The sequence below is a fragment of the Sylvia atricapilla genome, chromosome 2 (assembly GCF_009819655.1).
Source record: "Sylvia atricapilla isolate bSylAtr1 chromosome 2, bSylAtr1.pri, whole genome shotgun sequence".
In the NCBI taxonomy this organism is placed as follows: Eukaryota; Metazoa; Chordata; class Aves; order Passeriformes; family Sylviidae; genus Sylvia; species Sylvia atricapilla.
In genome coordinates, this window is record NC_089141.1 from 107,698,512 (window position 1) to 107,711,100 (window position 12,589).

General features: G+C 45.2%; 1 long non-coding RNA gene across 1 annotated transcript; it reads right to left on the reverse strand.

Moving 5' to 3' along the window:
• Nucleotides 1–571: 571 nt before the first annotated feature.
• LOC136374677 (uncharacterized) lies at nt 572–7,194 on the reverse strand. The gene is made up of 3 exons (XR_010745958.1): nt 5,950–7,194; nt 3,219–3,465; nt 572–712 (listed from the first exon to the last, which is right to left on the reverse strand). It is a non-coding gene; the product is annotated as an uncharacterized lncRNA (long non-coding RNA).
• Nucleotides 7,195–12,589: the final 5,395 nt, after the last annotated feature.

The window sequence follows — 12,589 nt, forward strand, 5'->3', positions numbered from 1 at the left end:
AACATGTGGGTGGCCCAGCAGAAAGCTAGGACAAGGGACTCATCTGGCTGAAAAAAAAGCCCAAGCTTTTTTTTTAATGAGATATAGCCCATTTCTAGACAACCATTCCTCTCCCCCAAGGTCTGCCATGCTGTTGGAAATGGTCACCAGCAGACACAATTCTAGGTTCAGTAAAGAGCTCAGAGAAGTAAAAACCCCTTTTTCCTCTGCTTCCTTCCTCAAAGGTGCTGACAAGACCTCATACAGGCATCTGTTTGAACTTTAACACAGTCTGAGCCTTCTCAGGCCTTCAACACCTAATTAGAACAGGGGACTTTGGTCACACCTTAGCAGATGGAGTGGTGTAATCCTCACAGTTTTCTCTACACCACTGCAGTTGTGTCAGGACTCAGAGCAGCCCCACCAACGTTCAGCTTTTTGTCTGCCACTCCTAGAGCATTTCATTATGCCCTCAAAATGGTTTTTTGCCTGCCAAGATTTCACATTGCCAGATAAGTTCCCTCATTGCCTGAAAGCCATGGAGATTTTGTGTCCCACAGCTATTGGATATAAAGCAGCAGGGTGGTAGGGGCTGTCCAGTTGTTTTACTGTCACTATGTTCGTGAGGTGGTTTTGGGGTTTTTTTTAGTCAGTATTCTTCTCATTGAAAAATGCTTTCTCCGTTGTCCTGAAATGATTGTCAGATTCAGTGTGGACTTACCAAATTGCTTTCCTGGAAAAAAAAAATGTCAGGATTATATTCACAAAGCTGTGAGGAAGACAGCCACTTTTTATTCATTCATAAAGGATGTGGGAGTCCTGGGTTTAATTTCCTCGTCTGCCTGGGGGAACTTGAACCAGCATCACTTATCTCTCAGGAGAATACCATAAGGCTGTGCTGTGCTGCATACTAAGGTGTGTTTGTTCTCACTCTCTGCAATTGGTGTGTCTTGGTCTGCAAGAAGATCTTTCTAGACCCTCAGCTGAGGCCCTCATATGGGAATGGTTCTCCTGGCTTCCCTGAGTTGTGCTAATGAGTCCTGAACTATTAAGGAACACAGGAATCAACATTTACCCCCACCAGGAGCCCCCCTATGCTCAATACTCTCCTCAGAAATCAGAAGGCAGACACAGCAGCAGCAGAAGGCATTGCATGTCCTGCACAAGCACTATGCCAGCCAAAGCCGTTTAACAAAGCTCATAAGGTAAAAAAAAGAAAAATACAGAGCTCTAAATGCCAAAACCAATGGACCAAAACAGGTGTGTCAAGATCTAAACCTAACTGGTGGCTATTGGCATGCTCATCATCTTCTGGAAACATCTATTTTGATACTGATGATAGGACAGGTTGACAGAAAATAGAAATCTGACAGTTGTCATTGCCAGCTTTGAGACCTAACTTAACACTGTGACACTGTTGGCACCTAGTTACCTGATCTGATCAGACCCTTTGGCCACATTTTGGCCAGGACACACACAGATGTCACTGCTAGCTCCACCAGCTTCAACTCACTGGAAACCCACCTGGAAGATGAGATCCTGACATGACCCATAAACTGTTTTGTCATTTCCTCACATGCTTCTTTCCTTGTTCTCTCTCCTTCACCTTCTGTTTAAACAAACTTGCCTAGACAGGAAGGGTAGGGGTTGTGCAACCCAGCTGTGAACAACAGTCAAAGAAACTCCTAAAAACAGTCCCCAGAAGAGGCAGACACTGGTACAAGTCTCTTAGATCTCAGAGGGGCTAAGGCCAGGTTTTGTGCTTGTCCTTTTCTATCAGCGAAGCTGCCAAGTAAAAGTCAACACCAGAAAAGGAAGTAACTTTTTTTTTTCTCTGCTATCCTTTTCTCTCCCCCTGTGCATATGTGTGTCTTCAAGTGAGCAGAGCCCAAAGTGAGTAGCAACAACAGATCCAGTCTATCTCGATGAGTGTCTCTCTTTCCCCAAGAACAGTTTCTGCTGCTATGAACTTAAATAAAGGGAAGGAAGATTGCCACAAGAACTGCCAGACAGCTAAGGGAAGAGGAATAATGGATGCTTTTTAAAAGGAAAGTCTTACTTAATACTTTATTTTTCAAGTGCTTAAACTGTTTTTCCTCCTTTTTGTGTATCTTTAATTAAAGGTTAAAAGACTTCTACTGGTGATTGTTTGCCATGGTAACCAAGTAGGCTGAGGTCTCTGAATTCAAAACCCAAAACCTTTTTAAGTGTTTAATGTTGCACCGTGTCGGGGTCATGTTAGCATCTTTGACTCACTGAGGCTGCTTCTTCCCCTGAAGAGAACACGACTGTGCCCTGATGGCCAGGCCTCCAGACAGGAGAGGGACAGCCATCTCACCTCCACATTCCCCCTCTGAATCTAACCCCTTCCTCCCGCTTCTGTGGGTGTTTGAATGTTTCACTTTGAACTAAAGGCAATTTTCATTTTGAAACCAAGCTATTTTTTTTAGCAGTTTGTCAGCGAGAGAAACAAAACCTATCTAAACTCCTGTGTTCCTACTGAGAGGTGTTGTTTTCTTCTTTCCTGTTGAACCAACCTGCATTTATTCATACCTTGCTGCTATTTTTAAGTGTGGGCACCAGCTTTATGTTATTCAGAGACTTCAGCAGCAGAATACACATCATGGTACTTTTTAGTTAGTTAAGAGAAATGACTGGCAAAGTAATTTTTGCACTGTGTACTGTCTGTGTCAATGCACGTGTGTGTCTGTCTTACGTTAGTCACCTCAGCTGCTGGAATGATTTGTGATTAAGATTGCGGTAGTACCTGAAATGTCACATTGCTTGTCTCTGTTCTGCAAGGGCCAGTGTCTACCAGCTAAGGCAAAGAAAGACACATGAGGACATGACCAGACTTATCCCTATGACCGTGTTATAAAGGGCTAAAAATGCTACCACACCTAGCAGAGAAATGCCTCGTAGCTGATGCAGTCACTGGCCATCTGCAAGTCCTCAGTTTCTTGTACTGCAAAGTAAGATTAGCTTCTGACATGGGAAAAGACTAACCTGTTTCACTTTGCCTTTGCAGTAGACCAGGAGTGCACACAGTTCTCAGATCTTTCCAGGAGCCAGCCCTCTCCAGCCACAGTGGCACACATCTCTAAAGTTATTGTGCTGTGACACACAGCATAGGCTGAGTTTGAACGAGGTGCAAGACAACTAGCACAGGAGAACCCACATGGCTGATGTGTTACATCACTTTTGCCTGTGGACAGAGGCAGGTGTGAGTCTGCACTTACCTCACAACCAAACCCAGAGCTGGGGCCTGCCCCTTCAGCAGGATGTGGGTGGGTAGACACTGCTTGGATGCTCTGGGAATTCCACACTGCCTTTGGAGCAGGTCTTTTTGAACCACAGACCAGTGCTTCCCCTGACTTTGCCTCTCCTGTGCATTTTCCATTGCTTTCTCATCAGTAGTACAGCCCTGGTCTTTGTTTCCAGGGGCCATTTCCTTCATTCTGCATAGATGAGCAATTCCATCTGTTCCTGTAAGCAGATAAATCAATGAAAATAGGAAAGAACAACAGCACCTAAAAATGAATGTTGGGATGGATAACCAGCATATGCAGCCACCCAGCTCTCTCCTCACACTTGTCTAACTAACTAACATAGGTGGTCAAACTGTGGCACAGAAACCCAACCACATGTGTTTGTTCACAAGACTCACTCACTTCAATCAGCAGCTTAAAACAAAATTTAAAACAAGTTTCTCCAGGAGACGAAAAGGCAATGAGTTTATGTTTGCTTTTATCTCTTCCTCTTCAAAGTTTTTCTCTTTCATAAATTACTCTCACCACAAATGTTCTCATATTAAGTGTAGAGAAGAGAACAAGGTTATCTGCTTTGAATATCAGCAGACATACTAATTTGGACACATTCTCATCTGCCAGATGCTGGAAGAGCTTCTTTCTCTGAAACTATGTTGAAATACCCAAGCCAAAGGTTTAAACTTTTTTTTTTTTTTAAAGAAGTACTTGCAGTGACTTATATGCTAGTCCACGCTGTGTGTTGGTTTGGGGTGAGACACAAACCTCTTTTAAACATTTTTTTCTGAAAAATTGTCTTGTCAGTTCCCAGTAGTCCTGCTCTGCAGGGCTCTATGGACAGCTTTTTTTTCTTTTTTTTTTTTTTTAACAGTCCTCTAATTGCTATCTTTCCTAAGCCTTTTAATTTGTCAGAGTATAAAGTTTTCCATGGTTGCAGAAGTCCTTATTAAATGTCAGTGGTACTCCCTGAAAACACCTGACTAAGTAGGAACCATCTAACCCTTGGGAGTTATTGACTGCTGCCTCCAAGGACATAATTAACAAGTGGCAGAACTTGCCACGTGGGTCATGTTTTACAAGATCCCACAGTATCAGTATTGATTATGATTTGATTAGATTAGGTTGATGGTAAATGCTTATTTAGGTTATGAGGTTTTCAGGCAAATAGTGAATATCCTGTCATGGGCAACACCAATCACATTTTGAACACAAAAAAATAAAAACCTTTAAAATTATGGTTATAATCATTAAAAAGCCATACCTTGAGGCATGTATATTTGCAAGGGGCTGAGCCTGCCAGAGAAAAGCCGTATTCCTGCATTTAACACCTTACAAGCTAAAGGCAAAAATGAGTTTAACACACTAAGAGGTAATTTTACATTAAAAAGAACAGCTTATGGAAACCTCTGTTCTGTGCATGCCTGCCAGCTAATGGCACATTTATAGGAGGTGGCAGCAAATGCAGCTGGGCTGGCACACCACAAGTTATTGCCTTGACGCTGATTCTAAGGAGACTTTAATAAACTTGTACAAGGGAGAATGTTATTTTTCAGTCCCTCAGAATATGTGGGTGTTTCTTTGAATCCTAAAACTTCCATGCATCCATCAGAAAAACCTCTGTTCTGTTCAGCAAGGACAGAAGAAGCCAAGGTGATTTTGCTGCCCAGGCCAGGGCGTGTGTTGCCCTTGGGATGTGGTGGAGCACTGGAGACATCTGCACACAGCTGCAGACACGACAGGACCTAACAGAGACCATGCCTTTACAAAGCTGGGGCTGAAGGGAGTCCTGAAGTATCTCATACATCTCTTGTTGCCTAAGGTTAGGTGGATGAATCTCACTCATTTTTTATTTTCATGTGCCATTTGAATTTTTTAATCTCTTCTGACCCTTTTTTCCTCCTTCTATGTCTTGCTTCATTAGTAACAAAACTAAATAAATCAATTACCAATTTCCTTATATAATTCTTAACTCCTTACTAACAGCCTTCAGGTACCTGAAGGGGGCTTACAAGAAGGCTGAAGAGGGACTTTTCTAAAGGACCTGCAGTAATAGGACAACAGGGGATGGCTTAAACTGAGGGAGGGCAGGTTTAGATTATATATTATGAAGAAATTCTTAACTGTGAGGGTGGTGAGGCACTGGAACAAATTGCCCAAAGATGCTATGAACTCCCCACAAGTGTTCAAGACCTATCTGAGTAAGTTGGTCTCGTGGGAGGTGTCCCTGCCCATGACAAGGAGGCTGGAACTAGAGGATCTTCAAGGCCCCTTCCAACACAAGCCATTATTCTATGATGCTATGATTCTATAAAGTAGGAAAAGTCTTACAGGAAGAGAGATAAAGAAGAAATAAAAGAAAAAAATAAATTTGAACCTTTTTTAATTTTAAAAAGCCCAAACAAAAAGAATCAGAACTATAAAAATATTTACAACAAAACAACATTTTCTTTGGTTTAAAGTGACTTGGCAGTTTTTGTCTGATCCATTCTGCCCGCTAATGCCGGGAAAACTCCCCAGCTCATCTATGAATGCTCTTTTCCCATGTATAAGCAACTGGCAGATTGATTCAAAAGCTTTGCTGTGCCACAAGCGATCAGATGAAGGAAACAGTTCAGTGAAGCTTCTCACGTCAACCCAGGTTAGAGCCTCCTACATGGTCTGGAAGGCAAACTAGAGAGCCATGAATGGTGATGCTGTTGCTGACCTTCAGAATGGCCTCAGTTGTCCCACTGCATCTTCACTGGGATAGAAGGAAAGAGAAATGAACCCCAGTGCAGTGTCATGAAGATTCATGTCAAGTATTATAACTGCAAGTCCTCTTAGCTGCCTGCAAGAATTATTTCAAAACTTTATCCGAGAGAAGAGCTGGTTTTACTGGCAAATGAGCAGAGAAAATGAGTGCAGAAATTGCCCTTCTAGCAGGAAAGACAGCAGATCTTCAGACTGTGAAGTCTGTGGGTGTTTGTGTGTGTCTGTGTGCAGCAGGGGAAGAAGCAATAATTTGCTGCTTTCCAAAAAGCAGCAGATGGATCTAACTCTCTTGATATTGGAAACGTTTGGTCCTAGAGTTGTTGATTTGACTCAGCTGTCTCCTTTCAGGACTCAGTGAGATGCTGTGGCCACAGCCAGAACTCCCCCTGGTTGTAGCTCTGGAGAGGAAATGGGGCTCAGTGACTGAGGATCTGGGGCTCTCCACTAGGCAAGGCTTCTGTGCCTCTTCCTAGGAAGGCTCGAAGAAAAGCTATCAAACTGCCTTGAGAAGTCAGACCATTAAAAAAAAACCAAACAGATCTGAATTCCCACAAGCCTTTTAAAACCAGACACATCCTGAACCATGACAGGCTCCAGAAAGCAGATATATGCAGTATACTCGGGTACAAAAATTTACATTACGAAACTCCTGTTGTTGCCTTCATGTTACAACACCTTTAATTTCTCTTTTCCTCTGCGGTTTTATCTTCTCCTGGGTGAAAGGTGCTGCCAAGTCTCAGGTGCTCTGCCATTAGGGTTACATCACTTTGATGGCAACACCATTGCTCTGATAAACCAGACACTGAGGGCCCTCCTGTGCCCTTCAGACAAGCATGTAGAAGACCTCTGTTTGCTGCATAGTTGGACACTGAAATGGGACAGTCTGAAAAGAAAGATCTGTGGCCCTGGCTAAGATAACAGGCTGTCAAGGGCAGTTTGGTGACCTCATTAGCTTTGAAGATCTGAGCAGGTGGGGAATAGCATGGAGTTTTGGATTCACCTCAGTGACCATCTCCTTCCTCACCCAACCCTCTTGTTGCCTTGTCTGGCTCTCACAGGCACACGGACCCAGGCAGAGCAGAGTAGGCAGCTGTGTTTCTTTGGCAGCACTGAAATTTTCAGCCAGAGTGGCCTGTTGGGTCAGCAGTAACTCCACCTCTGCCAGTGCCCTCTCCTGCTGTGTGCAGCCTGGGATGGAGCTGGGGAAACCCAGACTCAGCTCTGCCATGATGTGTGCAGCTGCAGGCACCACGGACTGCTCTGCTGCTCGGGAGCAAGGAAAAACAGCACAGCCACTCTCCATCAGCATCTTTGTGGTGTAGCCTGTAATCCTCCACACGTTCCACCAGGCAAATTATCAAAGCAGAGCCCTGAGTGTCAGCAAAAGACTCTCCAGTATCCTTGGGTGATAATGTTTTGTTGTTTTCACAGTCTCTAGTCCAGCCAAGTTAACAAAAGCAGGCAGAAAGCAGTCCAAAAGTGAGCACAAGAGAAACACATAAATCAAAGGGTACATATGGATTCTCTCTTGCCCAATTCTGCTGGAACCAACAGACTGTAGTGAACACAGTGCCCCTTCACTACTGCCATTCCCCAAGAAGTCTCTCCCTTACAATCCCCTCAACACCACTTCTCCCTCCTGGCAGCAGCAGGATCCTCCTTCTCCTCTGTCACAGTCTCTTGATGCCAACTACGACCTGCAACAAGAAGGCTGAGCCTTAACCCCACCACTGAGACCAGCTTCAGCCAGGGTGAGGCATCCACATGCCAACCCTGCAAGTTCATGCTGGGGCAGTTTGAGGGGCTGTATTAAAGCAGGCAGCTGCACATTGTCCATGGACCTCTCCTCTGGTGGTCACTGGCTCTGCCACACTGATGGCAGGAGTGGAAGATGTGTGTGGTCTTTGCTGCACCATCTCACAGCCAAGGTGCTAATCTGTGCTGGAGAGAAAGAAGCAGCTACAGCTGCCTCACAGGTGCTCACCTGCAGAGGTGACACCCTCCAGCAGCACATCCAGATATGAACACTTAGAAATCATCCCAGTGTGACCTGGCAGGCCTTTAGGAGCTAGAGCCCTCGGAGGGAGCCTGAACAGCCCTTTGAGATGGCCACCAGCAGAGCTGCCACAGCCTTCCTGCCAAGGAAGTGTTCTGGAAAGAGAGGTTGTCACCACGTGATTGCCATCTCCTCATGGCACAGCACATCTTTCATCCCTCTGACAAACCTGAGCAGGACAGGGGAAAGCCCAGGGAAAGTGCCTAGCTGACCCCTTCTGGCACTCCCCAAACATAAATGTTTATTAATAAATAAACAACTGAACTGCCAACTGAACCCTCGCAGCGGCAACAATAACCATGGTACAAGTAGAAATTATCAAAGACAACTTGGGAGGAAACCACAAGAAATGGCAGTTGAGCCTTATTAGTGCCATAAATCATAGGGCTGGTTTCAGTTCCTGCAGCTCCTCACGCGCCGTGTGACGCTGTCTCTTGCACAGCGAGCAATGGGGGTCTGCACAGCCTGGGGGCACAAAACAAAGCAGGCGGGGAAAAGCGCCGCTTTTTACCAAAGTAATTCTTAATTTAATTGTAAATCAAAGGCAGGGGGGTTCTGTTGCTGTCTGTGAGGGGAAGAAGCGCAGGGAGAGGCATGTGTGAGGTGGGAGAAATGTGGACTTTCTAGGATTTGCAAACTTCTCTAAGTGCATGTTTCAGGCAGACATCCTCACAAGGTTACATGTTTGCTTGATTTTTATTTATCTGAAGATTTGCCACCTCTGTGCTCTTTGTGTGTCCGGTTGTCTTTAAGCCCATTGTACATCCTGAGCTTTTTTCCTTCGTGGTGGATGATTTTGACCATGGGAGCTATGATGTTTGATTCTGACTCTCCTCTGAAGTTATGGGAGCAGAGGGCAGGTTTAGCCCACCTCACCTCTGATTTTAACAATGTTTGAAGCTTCTTGAGGCACATGATCATTTTTTTCACTTGAGACCCTCCATCCCCAGCCATTGATGTGCATCATTGATTATCCTTCTCCTGCCTAGAAAATCCATTCTGTACTGAATTCTCTGAGCAGAATTTTAGATTCACCACAGATTGCTTTCTACCTTGTTCAGGGAAGCAACAAACCTTGGAATTAATAATAATGCTTGCTTATTTTTAGTATAATTTACGAGCCAGCAATGGCTCAGCATGGTAAGGGACTAAACATGGAGACAGACATGGTCTCTAGATAAAGGCTTTTGCCCTAGAAATACCCACCACTAGGGAAAATTCAGGCTTGTAGGAGTAGCTCCAAAGCCTTTAAAGGAAGTCCCCAACCCAGAGCAAAATCCCAAGCATTAGATTTTGGTTTTGAAGCACACCTAAAACACAGCACCCTGATCATTATGTGATTTCTCATGCACTACTGCATCACAAGCAATACCTAGTAAAGACATAAGCCTGGGAGGTATCACAATGTGGAACAGCAAAACAAATAACCAAGACTCAGACCAAGACTCAGACCAAGACTCAGACCAAGACTCAAACTCTGAAAAGTTCCAAGGAGGAAGAAGTGAAGTTTTGTGTCTTACTGGGTGTGCTTTAATTTTGAAGTATTGATTATCTTCTTCTGGTCAGTAAATTGATAAGAGTTCCCTCAAGTCTGCTTTTGTTCTCAGAAACCAGTCTTTAACCATCTCACATGAAATACAGTAAAAGCTTTCACACCCTCAGAGCTCAGACTACATGAAGGAATTGTGTCCACATCCACACATTAGGACAGGAAGCCCAAGAGGAAGGTGAAGTCAAATTACAAGACATCCATGCAGGCATTGCAATGCACTCTAGCTTGCTTGTGTCCTCTGCAAGTCTGAAATTCCTAATAAATAAGGAACTACTGCTAGAAAAATGGTAACTATGAGATAGGATTTTGTCTTGTGTTATTTCCCTGTTGTTAATCTTAATCATTAGCATTGAGCTTTTAGGACAGAGTGTCTCAATTAATTGAGCCGTGCTTTGTAATAGCACAGCCTCAGAGGAAAATGCTGTCAACCCACCACACAAGCCCTGTTTGGCCCTTGACGTAACCACTTCAGCTAGAGACATCTTTAAAAGGCTAAAGCAACCCACTCTTCCAGTCAGACAGGGAAAATGTAGGTTTTGTACTGCCAGCAGATACCCAGAGGGAAAGGCACAGCCCAGATGGACCCTTTCCAGACCACAGGTACCAGGCAGATGGGGCAGGAGCACAGGCAGGTTGTTCACACTCCTGAGTGTGAAGCTACCAGGAGCAAATGGTTCATCCAGAAACACTTCTCTGCATTCACTCAGCCGCAGGAGGTGGCTGGGGCTGTAGTCTTGTGCTGTAGTCTTGTGTGAGGCCACAGAGGGACAGATTTGCAGCCTGGCCCTGGCATGGGGACAGCTGACACTAAGGCTTGGTGACCACAGGCTATGCCAGCCCCTGCCAGAGGAAGCTGTCCTGGCCTCCCCTGCCTCCTGCCGCTAGCTCCCACCCTGAGGTCATCTTCCTCTTCGGCTTCAGGAGAACTGGTCCCTTGCAAACACTTTTTCTCAGTGAATATTAATGCAGCCTAATTCCTTTATTCAGGTAACTGTGTGACCTCACGTGCCTTCCCATCCAGCAGGAGAGCACTGGGAAGCAAGACCAGCAGGAGAGTTCTCTTTTGCTTCCTAGAGCAACTGCTTATTGCCACCGAGATTTTGGGGGGGGTTGTTTGGGTTTTTAAAGAGAACTTCTCAATTATAGGACACAACATTCAAGCTCTCTCTTGCTGTTTATGGCTCCAACACATGCACAATGATCTTGTTTTCCTAAATAAGAAAAACTCAAGTGAACCTTTATCACAGACACGGACCACAGGTTTCTGTGTTATGGACAACTTCATAAAACTTTTAGAGCATACTGTATGTGCTCCACAGTCTTGTTGGGAACACATCTCATGTTGACTCTGGTGGCTTGACAAATTTCTAGGTGTAAAGCTACTCTCTCCCATTGCTGGAGATCCAAGACAGCCTAAACTTCTTGCACTTGTACTGTAGGACAGCCTGCTGTAGGTACTGAGCATTTTGTGTGCAGCTGCTTTGCTGGCACTTGGCTTTGCTCTGACTCAGTCTGGTTGATCTTTTTGTCTGTGCAACCACTGCTTTCAGTAGCAGTAGCTATGTATGCTTCAAATGAGTGTGAAGTTCAGGCTTGATCAATCACTATCTTGCTCAGGGAACAGGTGTTTGTGCAGTTTCTGAAATCACCACGTCACACCGAGGAGTTACCCGAAAGCACAGCACTTTCTTCTCATTAACAAGATCGTGAGGCCCCAAAAATTATGTTTCTTTCAACATCATCTTCTGATCCCTTCATTACTGAGCCAGAGGCCTGGAGGCAGCACTGTGCCAAGCCAGCTGCCAACTAGCAAGGACATTCCAGCAGAGTGAGCATCCAGGAGTTAGTTGTACATGGCTTTGCAGGGATCAGGGCACCAGTGCAGAGAGCTGCTGCTGCTTCTGACCTCTGCACAGCACAGGAAGTCTCCCTTCAGGATGGAGCTGCTCCTTTCCCTCCCACACAGCACTGCACTTGCCACGTCTCTGGCAGGGCTGGGGGGTTGGTGTGGGGTTGGTACCTCATCACACAACTATTTAGTCTGCCAAAGCTTGCCTCACATCTATGGGGATGAGTCAGACCACAGGAAGTGAGGAGAGATATGCATGTGCAAGAGGAGGGGTTTGACCCTCCTAGGATGGCTGCTGTAAAGGAAGGGTTCAGGTGTAATATCCAGCAGCTCTAGACCAAGCAGATATTTGATTCATGATCCCAGCACGTCTTCCATTCTCCAGGCACTACAATGAAAATATTCACTGCACTAAGGATTTTTTTAAAACAATTCAACCGTAGGAGCCTTCAGGAACTTCAGACTTTGAGGCCTTCTTCCTCAGTCTCATCAGTACAAAGAGAAAGAACAGAATGTTTTATTTAACAAACCAAGCTCTGGGTCTGGGATCCTGGGTTTGTAGCAGTGTTGCTGGCTAGGGGGTTGGCATATCACTGGCACGTTCAGGACTCCATTTCCCAACTCATAATGTGCAAACTCAGTGTTTGACCGAGGATGTGAAATGCCTGAGATGGAGCCTATTTGTGTATGATGCCAGTCATCTCGCCAGATCTCAGCAAAACTGATATCAGCCTCAGGCTGAGACACTGAAAACAGAAATGGCCTTAACATGTGATGGTGAGCATGGTCTGCCTTGATAATACTTCTGCCTCTCCTAGCTGCCTTCACTGTCCACAGCCTTTGCCTTCTGCTGGATTTCCTCCACTCGGGCTGTCCCTGGCTCCTCTGTGCCACTCTGACCCAACTTCTTATTAAACCCAGCTGCCAGGTCCTGTTTCTGCTGGCCCCCTCCATCACTGCATTGCCTTCTGAAGGGTAACCAGGCTCCAGATTTTGATACAGCTCTGTTACAAGGAACCAGCATCTGATTAGACCCTCCAAAGAGCATTAGCTTCCCACCCCTCTCATTACTTGGAGCTATTCTGAAGACAATAGACGATCAGATGTGCCCAGGGAAACAGCTGGGGTGAGCACAG